We start from the raw sequence: 6,036 nt of genomic DNA on the forward strand, positions 1-6,036 counted from the left end.
TGTAGAGTGGACTATAACTACCTGAAGTGTCCCAAACTGCCACCATAAACACCTTGTATTTTGTTAGTGCATTCTTGCATCAAACACATAAAGACTATAGAAAGCATATCAGCAATTTCACGTTCAACTGCAAAATAACCTAAGTGTACAAATTGATCGCGAATAAATCGCAAGTTAGTGACATTAAATGCAAAAACAATGTTAAATGGGCGATAACTACCCACTTTACTCTACGTCACAATCGGCTCGGGCGCTAATTTGTCTTTGCTGCATTTTATGAAATTGGGCTTTTATGACATCAGTAATGTATAATTTTTTCTTCCCATTTTATGTATTGTAATATATTTTATCAATATATACAATTTAACACATATAAAAAATCTTATATACCCGCTTTAATGTAAACAAAATCATCGATTTTAGGTCCATTTCTACACTAGGTCACCGAACGATACTTGAAGAAAAGGGGAGCAGCTCATTCATCTGTCTTGACAAAATGTACAGTTTACGAATCATTTTTTGAAAATAGAAATTGTATGAATCAGACCATCGTTAATATATAGCTATTTCATATAAATAGATGTAATAAACACATATTCACCTTTGTCATTACATTATGAGTTTTATATTCCTTACTAAAATGTATTTGTCAAGTTCGTTCACTAAATGATTTGTCAAACGCCGCCATCTTAGGTTACATTCAACTAAAACATCGAGTATCTCTCCGTAGTGCGTAATTTCTAAAGAGTTCTTCTTTTCTTGAATAAAGCTATTTAAAAATCTAAGGCTTGTATTATTGCCTATTTCTAATATCCACATGTTTCTGCAGTATGTTTATCACGTCAATTGCATTTTAAGTTAAAAAAAAATGAACTTTTAATTTGCGTTTTCTGTTATATGGGGCTTTTGTCGAAAATTCTTTGTCGAAATATGGCTGCAAAAACGATGTTTGTACTGGTGCCTGCATTCGTATGCATGCCCTTTTATTGAAATTAATAAAAAAAACACATCGATCGTTAAAAGTATTACAAAAGTTTGCAATAGGGGAAAGAAAGGCTTGAAAATTGCTTTAAAAGGTTGCAGTATTAGGCTAGATTGAACTTTACCGGTACGCAGTGTTGTTTACCACTATCGACAAAGCGGGGTTTTGGGGGCTGTAGCCCCCGATACTAAGGAATATATAGGATAAAATGGATTATAAGATGTTGCGTTAGTTGTTATGTGTTAGGTGTTAAGGGTTAGGGTTAGGGTAAGCTGTTTGATGTTAAGTGTTGCGTACCGGTAAAGTTCAATCGTCCCCAATATTATAATGCGATCATTTCGGCATTGAAATTAGTGTAATTTAAATGGTAAAACCACAGATACTGGAATGTTAATCTTGCAGAAATTCATCTGCAAGCATGATTATAAAACGATTTTAATGATTATTCGACCAATGTCCAGTGTGACCATTGGAGTGCTAGACAAGATGAGTGATGTGAATATTATGACAAAATGAATGGGCATGATGGATGCGGATCCGATTGGGAAGAATAAGTGTTCAATTTTCGAATTACCTTACTAGCAAAATACGATGATCTCCATATATTTAAATTTCAGATTGGAGAACAAGATTACAAAAATACACAACGATACGCATGCATTCCATTCACGCCATTCTCTCTTGTTTCGTATGCTTGATCTTTTATCCCTTAAGCCACATATTGCGACAAAATCAGTGGCAGTCTTGCTCTAGGCTTGAAGAATGTTAACACACTGTTAAAAGCTTTATTTGTTCAAATATCTCAGTTATTGAAATATAGTTGAAAAACATCTTAAGTGCATAAAGACAAGTGTTCTTGCAGTTTGTGCCGATATCTTAATTAAGGTATGTGAATACATCCTTGAATACGTCTGAAATCGGTGACAAAATTTCACTTTGCGTGAAGTATAACCGTGCATAACCGTGCAGTACACAATGAACTTTTAAACAAGAACACAGGCTAATAAAAAAGTAATTCTGATGTATTTTACACTGCCATAAGCAGCATAAATCTGTATTTTATGTACTCGTTGAAATTCTTGTTTTAAAAAGTGCTTGTTCCAGTCAAATCTCTGTGTATGTTTGGTATTGAAAGTGTCGTTAAATGGTTTTACCAAAACATACTGTTATGTGTGGCGTATTCTGCAATAACTATAATGTCAAGTAAAATAGTTGAATGAAATCCACAGGATTCAATCCGGGACCTCTGCGAGTCAGATATAACGCGCTTCCTCTGTGTCTGTCAGGCTTAAATACTGTTCAGCCTATTGAAAGTGATATTATGGGCATCTAACAATTTATAGGTGTATATCGCAGCCGTTTTTTATTTTTTGGTGTTTTCACTTCATATACACTTATATTTGTTAATGCAGCATCAACATCCTATAATGCTAAAACAAGATCCCGAAAGAGAAAAATAATGCATTTGAATATGAAAATGATTCGATTTCAATGTGAATCAAAATTGAGTGTTAGTGCAGATTCGTTCATACGACACAAGGGCACTATTTTGTTGAACGTATCATTTCGGCTTAGAGGACTGGGTGAGTCATGTAAAATATCGAATATAATATATATTTTTATAAACAATTAGAAGAAAGATGAGTTGCAGATAATTGGACAGTTACCACATTTTAACTAACTCTTTTGGCCTGTTAATTCTTTTCAGCTCAAATCAACAGTGAAAAATGCCCATAATATCACTTTTAAACGCCTTGTAAGAAAATACACGCACTTTAAAAATTATCATTACAATGCATTCCAGACGCTTTACTCTATTAATAAATGTATTTTCTTTACAGCTCAACCGATTTTTACAACTAACCCCAGATCTGAAAGGTTACTGCAATACATGATTGAATTAATACCTTAATGATCTTGGGAGTAAATATTTCAGTTTTTGTTTTCAGTTATTCATTTAACATCTCCAGACTTATCAGAAAGTTACAGTCAGGTCCAGCTGTTAAATCTTCATACTAGTATTCAACAACTGACCTGTAAGTGTGATTATGATTCTTTAGTTATGCATACATGCATTGCACTCGACAACACCGTCTTCAAATAGTGATGCTTTTTGGTATTTTATTTCAGATGTACATCGATGATGAAGTTACAATCTGGACAAGATCTGACAGACGCAATTAAGTGAATCGACATTGTGACGGTTGTTTTATCGAAATTATGTTATTAACGGTATATGGTGATTAAAATGTATTTAACAAATTACAACATGCTTGCTCTGTGTAATAATAACGAAATCAAAAGCCATTGCTTCGGTTATCATCGGTTGACTTCAGTTATCCTCGGTTATCATCGGTTGACGTCAGTTATCCTCGGTTATCATCGGTTAACTTCAGTTATCGTCGGTTATCATCATTTATCATCAGTTATAATCACTCTCATCATCGCATCATCATTGAATATACCACTTGACATAATTCGATAGTAAATAATAATGATTCTTTAAAAAAATATGTATCGGTAATTCACATTTATATTCAACAAACAATGTTTAATAAATACAAACATTCACATATCAGGCATTAAGCAAACACAAAACGCACTGAATGTTTCTACATGACACTTGATGAATCTTTGGGTAAATATGAGCCTCGTTCTGGGAAAACGTGGCTTAATGCACGTGCGTAAAGTGTCGTCCCAGATAAGCCTGTGCCGGATAAGCGTACATACGCCGTATGCTGCTATATGGTGTTGTACGACGCAGACGACAAGCGTACATACGCCGTATGCCGCTATATGGTGTTGTACGACGCAGACGGACAAGCGTACATACGCCGTATGCTGCTATATGGTGTTGTACGACGCAGACGGACAAGCGTACATACGCCGTATGCTGCTATATGATGTTGTACGACGCAGACGGGCAAGCGTACATACGCCGTATGCTGTTATATGGAGTTGTACGACGCAGATTTCTTCTTACACGGACTAATGACGAATAGCGTTTCCACTCTGCAACATATACACTCAAAATGTTAATTTAACAACACTTGCAAATTTTGTTTCGTTTTTATTTGTGAGCGTTAGCTCACAAATAATGTAGAGACAATTTGCAAATCAGTATGGGCTTTACTACGTTAGGAACTGTAACCCGTGACTGCCTGTGTGTATAACTGCAGTAAAATTAAGCAGACGACGAATGCTAGGCTAGGAGCGTCTGCTCTAACCACCGCATCTGCCTGTTTATAGTTCCCACTGGTACACTAATTTTGTGTATGTATTTAAAAGTATTTAACAGCTTGTAAGACAACGTTGGCCAGTCTAGTGTTGATCATTGAAATCTGTACATATTGGCTGCTTTCAGGGAAAAAGGGGGCTTAATGCATGTCAATAAGATTAGCCTGTGCACACTGATTAACAACACGTCTCGATATGTGCTTTAAGACACACTCTTTATAATTTGAATTGGTTGTGGTCACTTCAAACTTGCGATATAAAAAGCTATCACATACTTTTGAAAACTGAGTTGCGTCTAAGATTAAAAAACAGCGAAAAACGTCAGTGCCTTCGGCGCCTTGACTTAAAGTTAATTTTGTGCTGTTGTTTTTGTAAGCAAACAAATAATAATATTATGAATCTTTCGGCTCGAAGGTCATATCCATCAAAGTTTTCTTGTCGGTCCCGCGACTTCGAGCCATAGGAGTCGACTAATAATTGGCAAGGGGAATGGGTGGAGCAGAGCGCCGTTGATATTTCTATTAAAGGCATGGACGATAAAATACATATTGTGTGTATAACTTTTTACTAATTCGCCAGGAAGCTCTATACGACCACCGCTCCTTTAAAGGACGTGGCATCTGCATCATGATGTATAATGATAGATACATGCGACCCTCAGGTCATATGATCTCCGGTTCCAGCGACGAACCTTTTAGTTAGTGCTCACACTGAAGACCTTTAGTTGGTCGAACGTCTAATGAAAACGAAAAATACTAGGTCATGCCTTAGAGCGGTCTCAATCATTCTACCCCCTGGTGCCAGTGTGTAACCACGAGGCAACGAATCGGCTCAAATAATTTAGCCTATGAAAACGGTGCTTAATGCAGCCCGCACGTGCTTATTAGGTACGACACTTTACGTTTTTATGATATTTTTCGTTCAAATTTAGTCTCTTCTTAGCGAAAATTTTAGCAAAAGGCTAAGCCCCCCGTGCGCATTACAATACCATGCCTCGCTCGTTGTCGTTGTCCGCTTCCCTGAGCAATAGGCAAACAAATCTGTGGACGGTAATCACACAAATAATGTAAATGAACAGGTCGCTTTATTATTTGAATAACCGACGAGTTTCATTCAGATGTTATCAAATTATGAAACTCAATAAATATAATAATATATCAGGATATTTTTTAGACCGATGATCAGACCTCACACTTGGGCATGTTGGTCCAAAAAAATGTGTTAAACATTAAAAGCTTAATAACAGTTTACTTCATAGCGACACGATTCAGATGCATGTGCAATACAAAGACAAGACACTTCAATTTAATGACCATTTAACTACTAAATAATTAAACACATACCAGAAAACTAGAACTGTGACTGTCTGAGAAACGATTACATAAAAACAAAACGATAATCAATAGGACAACAACATCTCGAATTTATTAAATTGATGTTGAAACAAAAGCATCATATAGCTAACACTCAATTCATTAAGAAGTTGAAATAAAGCGTTAAAAGGATAAACAAACATACAGTCGCCGTGGCGTAGTAGATATGGTGTCCGCCTCGAGATCGGGAGGTCACGTGTTCGATCCCCGCTGTCGAATCGTTCTTTAAATCTCCCCATAGACACCAAGAACTAGATCTAGTCCGAGGAAATGGACTCAGGAGCGTTTCAAATATATACTTTACTAAACTAAGGCGAATCTACAAGCGGCTGTGTGTGTCCATCTTTGTTCATCTTTAGCAACATAAATAGTTCAGTTGTTTGAAATTAATAATATTCTTATAGCTAGTTACTTTTCAAAGGTTATGATGTACCAAAACACCGA

The 6,036-nt window shown here is 36.0% G+C and overlaps 1 long non-coding RNA gene across 2 annotated transcripts; it reads left to right on the plus strand.

Moving 5' to 3' along the window:
• The first annotated feature begins 1,184 nt into the window (after positions 1 to 1,184).
• Positions 1,185 to 3,250, plus strand: LOC127864344 (uncharacterized). 2 transcript variants are annotated; one of them, XR_008041794.1, is made up of 3 exons: positions 1,185 to 1,249; positions 2,932 to 3,018; positions 3,113 to 3,250. It is a non-coding gene; the product is annotated as an uncharacterized LOC127864344 (long non-coding RNA). The 2 variants fall into 2 exon arrangements; XR_008041795.1 differs by lacking the exon at positions 1,185 to 1,249 and adding an exon at positions 2,475 to 2,565.
• The last annotated feature ends 2,786 nt before the right edge of the window (positions 3,251 to 6,036 follow it).

Source organism: Dreissena polymorpha, chromosome 1, assembly GCF_020536995.1.
Source record: "Dreissena polymorpha isolate Duluth1 chromosome 1, UMN_Dpol_1.0, whole genome shotgun sequence".
In the NCBI taxonomy this organism is placed as follows: Eukaryota; Metazoa; Mollusca; class Bivalvia; order Myida; family Dreissenidae; genus Dreissena; species Dreissena polymorpha.